Source organism: Eufriesea mexicana, unplaced genomic scaffold, assembly GCF_001483705.2.
Source record: "Eufriesea mexicana isolate 0111107269 unplaced genomic scaffold, ASM148370v2 scaffold265, whole genome shotgun sequence".
Lineage (NCBI taxonomy): Eukaryota > Metazoa > Arthropoda > Insecta > Hymenoptera > Apidae > Eufriesea > Eufriesea mexicana.
The window spans coordinates 983,987-997,265 of NW_016908444.1; the positions used below are offsets into that span (position 1 = coordinate 983,987).

The window sequence follows — 13,279 nt, forward strand, 5'->3', positions numbered from 1 at the left end:
AGCCACAGCGCGGCCAATTATGTCGCGAAACTCAACAAGTGCCGATGGTGTTTTCCCTGGGAGGGAAAAAGGAAAGGAAAAGGAAATTATTTTCTCCCCGTTCCGGAATTTTTCTCGAGTTATTCGGTCGATCGCGCGCAACGCGAAACGGCGATTCTCTTCTTTAAAGGAAGATCGCGATGCGAACCGATTGCGGGAATACTACGTTTCTATGTAGAAAAAGCGCAAGCTTCCTTGTAGTTTAAATCACCCTGGAGAAACGAAGTCGTTAAAGGAGCCATTTTCTCGGAATTTATGTAAGTTTAATTCGCGTAAAACATTTTTTAATCGGATTAAGAAAAATGGGGAATAAGTTGGCGTGCGGTGAACTCCGGCTAGTCGACACGGTCAGACGCGTAAAATGGGAATTTATGTTGCCTCACGAGTGTTTTACCATTTTTATAGCCTCTCGAGAAGCACCTGCACCGATTTAACGAACGCCGGGGGTAGATTGAATAACAAATCTGGAGCTTCGTGCACTTCTCTCTCTCTCACTCTCGTGGAAAAGCAAATGGTCCAACGTACCTCGTGATCTGTAACAGAAAGCAACGTTTACGTATTACTCCCGCGGTTAGTCGGGCGCCATTAAGGAATACTAAACCGACGACGACCATAACCAGATTTATCGCGCAGATTCCCCGACAAAGAGATAATTTCATTCGCGTTTAATCTCGCGATACGGGTTGTAAACGCTGTTCCATTGGACCCAGCTTTCTCCCTATCGCGAGATTATGTTCGTTAAAAATTACCCGACAAAATGGTAGTATAACGATGGTAAAATTTGCAGACTACGCGAATCGCAATTATCGACGAAGCATGTTCGACGGGATATAAACACAATTATAATTTTGACACGATTGACGCATCGTTGTCCATTGGACCAGTGTCGCCATCAATATTCATTATCCCTGACGCGAGTAACGTTTCGACGCATTGCAAAATCGAGAATAACGTAATCAATCAACTTTCATCCTCTATCTGTCTACGTCAGTCATCTTCCTTTCTTCGAGAACCGACTTTTCTCCCGTTAATCCCACCCTTATTACGCTCTCACTGCTCGCAATCAACGAGCAGCTAAAAACGTAACCAGATTAATTCCGCTTCCACGTCGAGCCGATCTCCACGTTTTATCCTTCAAGATTCCAACAACATTTCGAAATACGTTCTCGAATATGCATCGACGTTTCGATAAGACCGCGATGGAAAGTAGTCCGCGAGTCTTGCGATATTTCTATCCACGAACGTGACTCACCATTGTCGAATTATAAATTCCGACGTAAACGTCTGCGTAATCGAAACCGTGCGCTATATTTCGCTCGGTTGAAGCGTGACACGTTCGTTCCAGTAGTGTAACGAGCTGATTCGCGAGTCTCGATTCCGAATGCATCCCGACGGAGTCTGTCTTTCCTCGTTACCCGTCGAGCCGTCTGCTTCTGATTCGAGTAATTACTCGCTGCTCCGTTTCCTGTCCTCCCACAAACGGAATTTTAGCTTCGATCAGCTAACGTCGCGTCTCGAATCAGGCATGCAGATGCACGCAGTTATTCCCTAGACGCTTCGACTTGGCGATACTAGTCAATTTCTTAGACGCGTGCATTTCTCTTAACTCGTCTTCGCTTCGCGAATCCACGAAGGATAGATATCTGCCTGGAATTTTTCCTCTCATTTCCTACAGCAGCTCTTCGAGATATCACGTCTCGCGAGTACACCTTCTCTTCCGTTAACGCGTGACATAGTTTGACGTTACCTCCGCTTCGTTGGAATAAATCCGAATTTAAGACCGTCCGGACGACTACGTTCGAAAATCGTGCCAGCAAATTCGAGGCACGCTCGACGGATCCTCGGCCGCGGCGATACAACGTCCAACCAACGTCCGAATACGCTGCTAAATCCGCGTGAAAATCGCGCACGTGTCCTTCTCGGCGCGTTATCTAGGAAAACGACCGCCGCCGGTTCGTTAGCCGGGACTCGAAGGAACGAGTTCGGCAGAATGGCCAGAGTCCGGCGAAATTCCGCCCGGCCAGCATCGTCGCGTGTATTTTATCCGCGGCCGAGCATACACGTAACCGGCGTTATCACGCGCTTTTCAGCTTCGCCCGGCATCTACGGAATATTCTATCCCGCTATACAGCGTGCACGACCGTGCGCAAATAGCTTTTAGGAGGTGGCTCTTATCGGCAGGGACGAGCAGCGGGAGAGCTTCACGCTCGCATGCAAATCCCTTTCCGAAGTAACGAGTAATTAAATCGGCTACTTTATGAAGCGATATACGCGGAAAACTGCCACGGATCGTGGATCAGGAAGAAAGGGACCACGGCTTCTTCCGCCTACTATCTCAGCCCCTTTTCTTCGACCCTTTCTTCGTCCCGTCCTCCACCCCTGTCCCACCCTCCGCGTTCTCATTACGCGGCGGACCGAGGATTTAGCGTAAGACCTTTAGCAAACGAAAGAGTAGCTGGCCGAGAAATGTAACGACGAAAGTTTAAAAAGTTCGACAAAGAGCTTCGAGTGGCTTTCCCACCCTCGAATCGTAATCGTCCCGTTTGCCAGTCTAATTTATTCCTCGCCAAGTACCGGCGTTTCATAACCCGAGTATCCCTCTGAGCCGTGTCGCGCTGTTTACGATTCAGCCCGAGTCGTTGGACAAATTTCTATTTTTCCTGCGAGAGGAATCTCGCTTACCGTGGACTCCACGTTGCTTGACCCGCTCGCATTCCGCGCTCGTACTCTGTATCCTCCTTCTTGTCTAGCCAAAACGCTCGCAGCTCTCGCGGGAAATTACACAGCACGACGGTGTAAACCGACGCTTTAGCTTCGCTAAGAAACTCACACGGGTGTTTACAAAATCCTGTCCTCTCGACTTTTTGCTTCCCTCGTTGGACTACGTGTATTTCGTTCGCGATAGCGATCGAGGAAGCACGGAAAGCGCGTCGCGACGAGAAAAAGGGATTCCTCCGGAATTTCGGAGGAATCTCTGCCAAGACGCCGAGATCTCTGCTGAGACACGAACATCACACGGTTCGCAATGGCGCGAGAAGCACAGCTGGCCGGTCTCTCGCGTCATCGCGCGCAAATAAGAATGACGGAGCGAGGATGCGAGCTGGACCACGCGCTTAAAGTCAAATGAGCTCGGCAAGGAGTGGAAGCGGCGAGATTCGAGCGCGTCTGTCTTATTCCACCGACACGTTCTCGAGGGAAATTGCGTTCGACGTCACTATGATTCGAGCACAAGGGATTGCGGTCTCCGCTATCATTGTCTCCGGACGTTTCGACCGCCTGTTTGCGCAAGCTGTCGACGAAACTAACGGAAACTGACGTCCAAGCGCCGCTCTATTATGACGGAAGTTATAACGAGTCGTGATTACTTTTGCTCCGGCGTGGGCGATATACCTATCGCGGGTTAACGCCGGGGACGATCGTTAGATCGCCGGTTTCTCTGTACGTCGCCTCAGCCTCACCCCAACCTGCCACTTTGGCCAGACGATCGATCGATTACCGATAATTGCCCGGCAAAGTACTATCCGGAATATGATTTCGGATCTCTGATAGCTTTGACGAGCAGAGGAAGCTCTTTGGCAGAGACGCGAAGCTTTTTCCACCAGACTCTGAACCAGCGGATGAGATAGAGCTCCGAGGAGGATTCCGATGATATCTCCGGCGAGAAGGAAGATGTGTCGGGGTAGATTTCTTAAGGAGCAATGTTACAGAGGCTGCTTTTAAGACCCTTAGACGCGAAGGGGATTCGAGACGGGTCGAAGAGCCGTAATGGTTGAAACGTTACGCGAAGTAGTCTCTGTTTTCGGGAGACCTGGTATCGAAGAAATCGAGCGAACGAGACGAGGAGAAAGGACGCGTTGAACGGTGCTCGTTTCCTTTCATCGAATTTGCATCTTCGTCCGACGGAACGAGTGTCCCATAATCTGTCGCTAATCCTTGAAAAATTGACTGGAAAATGGCGGACGTAGGTCGCGTGGCTTGCTCTATCGGCGTCCGGCAGTGACGTAACCGGTTGCAGGGGGTGTATTAACGGAGCAGCGATTTCGGTTGCCTCGGATCGGGATCCGGTGGGTTTATCGCTGGAAAATTGAAACGCCGGTAAATTTCCAACGATATTAATACGAGCGCTAGTGGTTTTTTTACGCTGCTCGTCTATCTCGCTGTGCTCAGGCTTACGGATTGCACCGAGTCAGCGTGTTTCGACATTTGCATCGCAAAACGCTCTCGTTGTCCGGATATTAATGGATCTCCGACCAGCCGATGCCTGTGTGCTTCTCGCTCGCTTAACCCTGCACGGGAAATTACGTATCTAATGTTAACGCGCTTAATACAATCGCTTTGTGTAGTTGTAATGCATGCACTTTCATCGAGATAATTGCGGTCAGAGAATTTCGTTGAATTTGTCTTAAGAGACATTCCATCCTGCATCTCTTTCTTCGTGGACCAAACCAGTAGTTTAACTCTTTGGGGCATGCTGTGATTAAAATTGTCCCACCTTTTTGATGCGCCGTAATGCATGATGGGACAATTTTAGTTCCATCTCGAAATATTGCGATAGCTGCATGCGCATAGGTTTATAATTCGTTTCGTTTACGAGTTGTAAAGCAGTTGGTAATATCTTCGACAAATGTTATAAATGTATTCGCTTGTGTTGGTAATATTCAGTATGGGACGGTGGGATTATTTGAGTCCCACTCTATAACAACAAATTCAATTAAATTATTATTGTAGAATATTTTTAGAGTTAATTGGGGTCCTGTAAAGAGGACTCTCATTAGGATCTGGCTATCAGGTGGGCCGTAGGAGGTCGGGGCCAAGTCACGTGAGGTGGCCTCGCGCAACCCCGGCATTCCCCGGCATAAACCGAGGGTGATACGGCCGTGGTCGCCTCTCGGAAAGGGTCCCCACGAGGGTGATTCTTCGGAGGGGCTAACTCGGAGGGAGGAGTCTCCTCTACCCTTGACTCTGACATGGAAGGAGTTTCTCTTCCATCGGGGAAGCACTTGTTCTCTAGACGGGCTTTAAAAGGGCCCGTTCTGGAAGACAGAAAGTTAGTTAGTCGTCAGAGTTAAGAATCAGATTGAGAGTTAAGACTTGTGGAGAGTCCATCGGTGTTCAAGATAGATATACGAGATAGGGTTAATCAGTCAGGGAAAGCCAACCAAAGGAAAATTCCTACATTATTATTTTTGTATATTATTACATTATGTGATGATTCCTTTATTAGCAAAAGTATGCCAATTTTGTTTCATTTAAATTAAATGCAATAAAATTTCTATGCACCAGGAATCTACTTTATTATCCGCAAAGAGTCAAGAACCTCTCTCCGTTAGTAATTTCGTTTATATTACGTCTTGAACAAATATTCGAGATATTATCAGATTCGTGATAAAGGGATAGACCGCCAAAGTCAGGAAAAGTCAGCCAAAAGAAAATTCCTACATTATTATTTTATGTTATTACATTATGTGATTCCTTTATTAGTCAAAATATGCCAATTTTGTTTAATTTAAAACGCAATAAAATTTCTATGCAACCGGGATCTACTTTAATATCCGCAAAGAGTTAAGAACCTCCCGTTAGTAATTTCGTTTATATTACGTCTTGAACAAATATTCGAGACATTATCAGATCCGTGACAAAGGGATGGACCGTCAAAGCAGCTTCTCGGCCAGCTTCTCGAGTCCATTATAGAAAGGGCGTCACGTCCGAGACGCCGCAGGTTCGGAAACACGTCCGTTGCATTAGGAGTCCCGCGATGAGATCACGGACCAATAATGAGAACAACGACGATGCTTTGGAATCCACGTGGCCTAGATCTGGCCACATTAACTAACAACGTATTTCCCTCGAGAGACGCGAGTCGCACCGGTCCTCGCGGCTCCAGGGAAATATGGAATTGAATTGTTAATGTCGAGCAACGCCTGTGTCCGGTGCTATCGGAAAGCGATAGCGCTCGGCGACTGCTGGACGCCACGCGTCGCCCGGCGTCGCGTCGTCTTTTCGTCTCCGCTCTAGATGACTCCTCGAAAGTAACAACCCCCGGACCCTCGTCCAGGAAACGTTCCGGAGGAATCTCGTTACGGATAACGACGAGGATGATGCTTCCTTCGAATCGCAATGGGGGTTGTTGGAACGCTACGAACAGGGGAAAGAGCTTCTCCCTCTTTATTGGACGAAAATAATTGGTTCGTGATTATCCAGCGGATATGTCACGTATTTGTACAATAGTAGGGAGTATTAGAGATCGGGGAAGATGATCTTTGTCGAAGCAGCAGAGGCAAGGAACCCGAATTTTCCGTAGCATTTTAGCGGTATAGCGCGTAGTACGTTGTTTGGTACCCTGTTATGGTGTTTCTCGGACTTTTTCGAAATAAGAGTTCTATGATATTTCTACAAATATTTCCCCATTTTCGATCTACGATTAAGCGTAAACTTCTACGTTCTCGATCGCCTAGGAAATAACACCGCAATTCCAGGACACCGTTAATCCTCTTACCCTCGGTCATCCAACGTTGAAACACCATGGAAATATTAATCCTCGTCGCATCGATGCGCGAAGGACTCTCGCAAAGCCTGGTCGATCGCAAGATTGATGATTCGCATCGGACGACACGCGGATCCAGCAGTCGTACGATATTGTCATCGGGACAGTGGGAAATTAAGGGTGCAAAGAGACACGGTGTATCCACTTTGCGATTCGCCGACGAATCGATGCGACAAACATCGCGCGGAATTTCAGCGTGGAATCTCACGAATTATAACCCCACACCCGATTCTCAGTTCCCGTCGAGATTGGATGCTAATGTATTTGCAGCTCTTATTAGGAAGCACGCTGGCTTTGCACCATGCGATTCAATTAGCACGAGTTTACTATCGCGCTGCAGGCCGCGTCGCGACGCCAGGGGTAGAAAGAGACGGGGTTCGTTCACCCCCGGCGACGGGAACGGGACGGATGGATTTCCAAGGATATGTTTGCGCGAATGTACATACTACGGTCTACGTTAATTAGCTTCGTGACTCGACGTCTTTCCCCCGGGATACATGCCACAGCATCCACCATTTTGTCCCCGAAATATCGTTACAACCGCTGAACCCTTGGCCCGCGCACTTTTTCCACCCCTAATTTAGCTTTTATCAGGCTCCTTTGTCCCCTCGTTGACAACGAGTGACAGCGAGCAACAGAGCGGCACGGACTATCGGGTCCAGATTTTATGGACAAACAAATGAAATCCGGAATGATTTGTTCCATTTCATTCGTCCTCTCCCGCTTTTTTCCAACCTCTTTCATCCCTCGCTGCCCCAAAAGATAATAAATCCCTTCCAATTACCCCTCGATCGATGGTCGCTTTCGACATTCTTCTCCCTTCTCTGTCTCCAACCGGGGTGAGTAAAGAGCAACGAAGAGCACGGATTAATCGTGGCTGATCGTGAACCAGTTACGCTTACTGTGACACAGGGTGCATCGCTATTGAGATTTCTTCGTAACGAAAATATATTTACTGCTAATAGGATTAGTACAGTGGGTATACAGTACATCGGGTGTACAGCGAGATAACGACATAAAACAGCAAAAAGGAAAGGTTATGGTATGATATCCCAGACAAGTGATACATCTTTGCCCACTGCCGTTGCTCTCCGATAATCGCGATTTCCGGCTCATCGCGAAATCGGACACTCTAGATCTCTGGTCGCCTTTGCAACCCTTCGTTATAACGGTATAAAGCAGCTAAAGGAAAGGTTATGGTGTAATACGCGCTATACCTCTGACACCAGGAACCCTAGATAAGTGACACATCGTTGCCCACTACCATTTCCCTCCGATAATCGCGATTCCTGGTTCATCGCGAATTTGGTCACTTTAGATCTCTGGTCGCCTTTGCAACCCTTCGTTATAACCATATGAAGCAGTTAAAGGAAAGGTTATGGTGTAATACGCGCTATACTTCTGACACCAGGAACCCTAGACAAATGACATATCCTTGCCCACTGCCTTCCGAAAATCGCGATTCCCGACTCATCGCGAATTCGGCCACTGGAGATCTCTCGTCGCCTTTGCAACCCTTCGTTATAACCATATGAAGCAGTTAAAGGAAAGGTTATGGTGTAATACGCGCTATACTTCTGACACCAGGAACCCTAGACAAATGACATATCCTTGCCCACTGCCTTCCGATAATCGCGATTTCCGGCTCATCGCGAAATCGGACAATCTACATCTCTGGTCGCCTTTGCAACCCTTCGTTATAACGGTATAAAGCAGCTAAAGGAAAGGTTATGGTGTAATACGCGCTATACCTCTGACACCAGGAACCCTAGATAAGTGACACATCGTTGCCCACTACCATTTCCCTCCGATAATCGCGATTCCTGGTTCATCGCGAATTTGGTCACTTTAGATCTCTGGTCGCCTTTGCAACCCTTCGTTATAACCATATGAAGCAGCTAAAGGAAAGGTTATGGTGTAATACGCGCTATACTTCTGACACCAGGAACCCTAGACAAATGACATATCCTTGCCCACTGCCTTCCGATAATCGCGATTTCCGGCTCATCGCGAAATCGGACAATCTACATCTCTGGTCGCCTTTGCAACCCTTCGTTATAACGGTATAAAGCAGCTAAAGGAAAGGTTATGGTGTAATACGCGCTATACCTCTGACACCAGGAACCCTAGATAAGTGACACATCGTTGCCCACTACCATTTCCCTCCGATAATCGCGATTCCTGGTTCATCGCGAATTTGGTCACTTTAGATCTCTGGTCGCCTTTGCAACCCTTCGTTATAACCATATGAAGCAGCTAAAGGAAAGGTTATGGTGTAATACGCGCTATACTTCTGACACCAGGAACCCTAGACAAATGACATATCCTTGCCCACTGCCTTCCGATAATCGCGATTTCCGGCTCATCGCGAAATCGGACAATCTACATCTCTGGTCGCCTTTGCAACCCTTCGTTATAACGGTATAAAGCAGCTAAAGGAAAGGTTATGGTGTAATACGCGCTATACCTCTGACACCAGGAACCCTAGATAAGTGACACATCGTTGCCCACTACCATTTCCCTCCGATAATCGCGATTCCTGGTTCATCGCGAATTTGGTCACTTTAGATCTCTGGTCGCCTTTGCAACCCTTCGTTATAACCATATGAAGCAGCTAAAGGAAAGGTTATGGTGTAATACGCGCTATACTTCTGACACCAGGAACCCTAGACAAATGACATATCCTTGCCCACTGCCTTCCGATAATCGCGATTTCCGGCTCATCGCGAAATCGGACAATCTACATCTCTGGTCGCCTTTGCAACCCTTCGTTATAACGGTATAAAGCAGCTAAAGGAAAGGTTATGGTGTAATACGCGCTATACCTCTGACACCAGGAACCCTAGATAAGTGACACATCGTTGCCCACTACCATTTCCCTCCGATAATCGCGATTCCTGGTTCATCGCGAATTTGGTCACTTTAGATCTCTGGTCGCCTTTGCAACCCTTCGTTATAACCATATGAAGCAGCTAAAGGAAAGGTTATGGTGTAATACGCGCTATACTTCTGACACCAGGAACCCTAGACAAATGACATATCCTTGCCCACTGCCTTCCGATAATCGCGATTTCCGGCTCATCGCGAAATCGGACAATCTACATCTCTGGTCGCCTTTGCAACCCTTCGTTATAACGGTATAAAGCAGCTAAAGGAAAGGTTATGGTGTAATACGCGCTATACCTCTGACACCAGGAACCCTAGATAAGTGACACATCGTTGCCCACTACCATTTCCCTCCGATAATCGCGATTCCTGGTTCATCGCGAATTTGGTCACTTTAGATCTCTGGTCGCCTTTGCAACCCTTCGTTATAACCATATGAAGCAGTTAAAGGAAAGGTTATGGTGTAATACGCGCTATACTTCTGACACCAGGAACCCTAGACAAATGACATATCCTTGCCCACTGCCTTCCGAAAATCGCGATTCCCGACTCATCGCGAATTCGGCCACTGGAGATCTCTCGTCGCCTTTGCAACCCTTCGTTATAACCATATGAAGCAGTTAAAGGAAAGGTTATGGTGTAATACGCGCTATACCTCTGACACCAGGAACCCTAGATAAGTGACACATCGTTGCCCACTACCATTTCCCTCCGATAATCGCGATTCCTGGTTCATCGCGAATTTGGTCACTTTAGATCTCTGGTCGCCTTTGCAACCCTTCGTTATAACCATATGAAGCAGTTAAAGGAAAGGTTATGGTGTAATACGCGCTATACTTCTGACACCAGGAACCCTAGACAAATGACATATCCTTGCCCACTGCCTTCCGAAAATCGCGATTCCCGGCTCATCGCGAAATCGGACAATCTACATCTCTGGTCGCCTTTGCAACCCTTCGTTATAACGGTATAAAGCAGCTAAAGGAAAGGTTATGGTGTAATACGCGCTATACTTCTGACACCAGGAACCCTAGACAAATGACATATCCTTGCCCACTGCCTTCCGATAATCGCGATTCCCGACTCATCGCGAATTCGACCACTGGAGATCTCTCGTCGCCTTTGCAACCCTTCGTTATAACGATATGAAGCAGTTAAAGGAAATATCGCGAATTCGGCCACTGGAGATCTCTCGTCGCCTTTGCAACCCTTCGTTATAACGATATGAAGCAGTTAAAGGAAAGGTTATGGTGTAATACGCGCTATACCTCTGACACCAGGAACCCTAGACAAGTGACACATCTTTGGCCACTACCATTTCCCTCCGATAATCGCGATTCCTGGCTCATCGCGAATTCGATCACTGGAGATCTCTCGTCGCCTTTTAAACCCCTCGTTAAATCGCTCGATCCCGAACAGCGAATTTTCGCGTCGCGTTTCTCGCCGCGCATTTGGAACGGTGCTGATCCTCCGTCGTTACATCGCCGCCGACCTCTATTGGCGAATTTAATCACGATCTCGATGGTCGAAATCACTGTTCCACGCGTTACGTGCCCGGCCTGCGAAGCCTCATGTTTTCCAACGCGATTATTCCGAGTGAATTGAATGGTATCGATAACGTTTCTCGATGGTAATCGACCGTGTCGTTTCACGGATGCCGCAGGAAGCGAAGGAAGTCTATCGGGGTAACGTCGTTAGGGCAATTCAACGTGGAGTAATTTCGCGAACCGCGAAAAAGTTGGAAATTATGAAAGCGGAAAGTGGAAGTCGGGACGACGACGAAGCGGAGAAGACGGGCGTAATCCTCGGCGCGATTTTCCAAAGAAATCGTCCTCGCGTGGAACCTGGCTGGATCTCTCGGGTTTTACAGGTCGATGTATCGGAAAACAATTACGCCCTAATTACGGCGGAAATTGCCTCACGCGTTCCTCGAGCGAGCACGGATGGAAGAACGCTGTCGGTTTTTCAGACAAAGACTCTGCCTGGGGGGTGACGCGATTACGAGATCACCCCGTTTCTTTTCTACCTAATGAAAACAAACTTACGCCTGAAATTGCGAACCGACGCGGGAACGTCTCACATTTGCATTTATATTCGGCACGCAGCGCGACGTCGATTATTCCTGCACCAGGACGAGCAGGGAATAAATTTGTAAGGAAGCATCCTATCTTTCTTCCAACAGCTAGACTATAATACGACGATTACCAGCACGCGTTTCAATAGAAATATCCTCCCAGCCAGAGGGGCTTTGAATTTCTGCACCGCTGAATCCCGGTGCTTAAGAAAGGACGAAAAGAGTTTGTCCGGCGTGTAACGACGAGCGCGAAGGATACCTCGAACGACAAATGAGCTAGGAATAATCCAGCTCTTTACACGCGAATCCTGTCGTGCTTGTAATCCCAGGATGCCTGAGGAACTCTTCTAATCTGAGCCCGGCAGGGTGTTGTTTCCTTCAGGGGGATCTGCATCGGGTACAAATCCGGATGACACGGTAGAAGCAGGCTCCGGTTCTGCGGATACGTCGGACAGGGTGGATGAAAGGAAACGAGTGGATGTCTAGAGGATTCGGCGCGGATTTCGGTCGTCTCCTAATCCAACCAGGAATCTCTAATTTCGTTGGATGCTGCTGACAAGTGGCCGGCCAAGAAGGACTCGTTGAATCCTCAAACGATTTTTCCGTTTCCTACGATGCCTTTACTCTTCCACCCCTGCTGTGCTTCTTCCCGTATAATCGGGATTATTTTCGTCTCCTGTGTGTGCACGGAGATGAAGGCAAGATAAGATCGTCGGACTACGCTATCTCGACGAGACTCTCATCCGCCGCTCGTATCGCTAATTCGATGAAAACGTTAACGAAGAAGAGACTGCAGTTGGTCTTCCGTTTTATCCGAGCCACGCTGTCGTGCATCGTGAAAGGTAATAATCCGAGGAACGCGAGTAGCGTCGTTGAAACGCCGGGACTAAGTTTACGACTTGGCCAGAGAGAGTTCCGTGATTACGAAACGATGCGTTTTTCGTTCCTTCCAGCAAGAACGACGAATATCGGGCTCCATCGATTTGCCGATGTACCGATTAAATTCAGAGCGTCGCGATTTACGAAACGTCGCGCCGTGGGCAATTTCAACGAGATGCTGGCCAAAAGTGAACTTACAAGCGTGCAACTACCTTTGGCTACTGTGACACATTCGTTATATATATTAAAATACATCATGCATGAAATTTAGAAATATAATAAAAGATTGCTGAGACATGGATCATCAACGTGGACGAAATTTAGGGCTTCTATGTCTTATAAAAAGATTATAAATTATTATATTTATCGTTAATAACAAATTAATATTGCAAACAACAAATTGCTCGTAACGTAAATTTAAAATACAAATGGAAAAATTACTAAATTATAGACTATTACTAGTATATATAACATATTTGCGTGAAAATGTATCTATTATTAGAAAAAAGTAAATAAATTGCTACATTTATTGTGAATAACAAATATTTTGCAACGTATATTAACGATAAAAGTAAAAAATGTTAATAAATTATTAGCTACTACTTAAACAAACAACGTATTTGTATTAAAATGTATTCGTAACTTACAAAAAGCTAATAAATTAATAAATTTAGTGTCAATAGCAAATTAAAATTGTTGATAACAAATAGTTTGTAACGTATATTATCGATAAAAGTCAAAAAAGTTAATAAATTATTAGCTACTACTTAAACAAACGACGTATTTGTGTTAGAATGTATTCGTAACTTTAAAAAGTTAATAAATTAATAAATTTATTGTTAATAATAAATTAAAAT

The 13,279-nt window shown here is 46.7% G+C and overlaps 1 protein-coding gene across 2 annotated transcripts in view; it reads right to left on the bottom strand.

Annotated features, from left to right (window-relative positions):
- The window catches only part of Tpst (tyrosylprotein sulfotransferase), a 179,608-nt gene that overhangs the window by 61,893 nt on the left and 104,436 nt on the right, over nt 1–13,279 (bottom strand). For both annotated transcript variants that reach the window (XM_017911613.1, XM_017911614.1), the window contains one exon: nt 565–572. The gene's annotated coding sequence lies outside the window, so the exon portion shown is untranslated. The remainder of the gene's footprint in view (nt 1–564; nt 573–13,279) is intronic.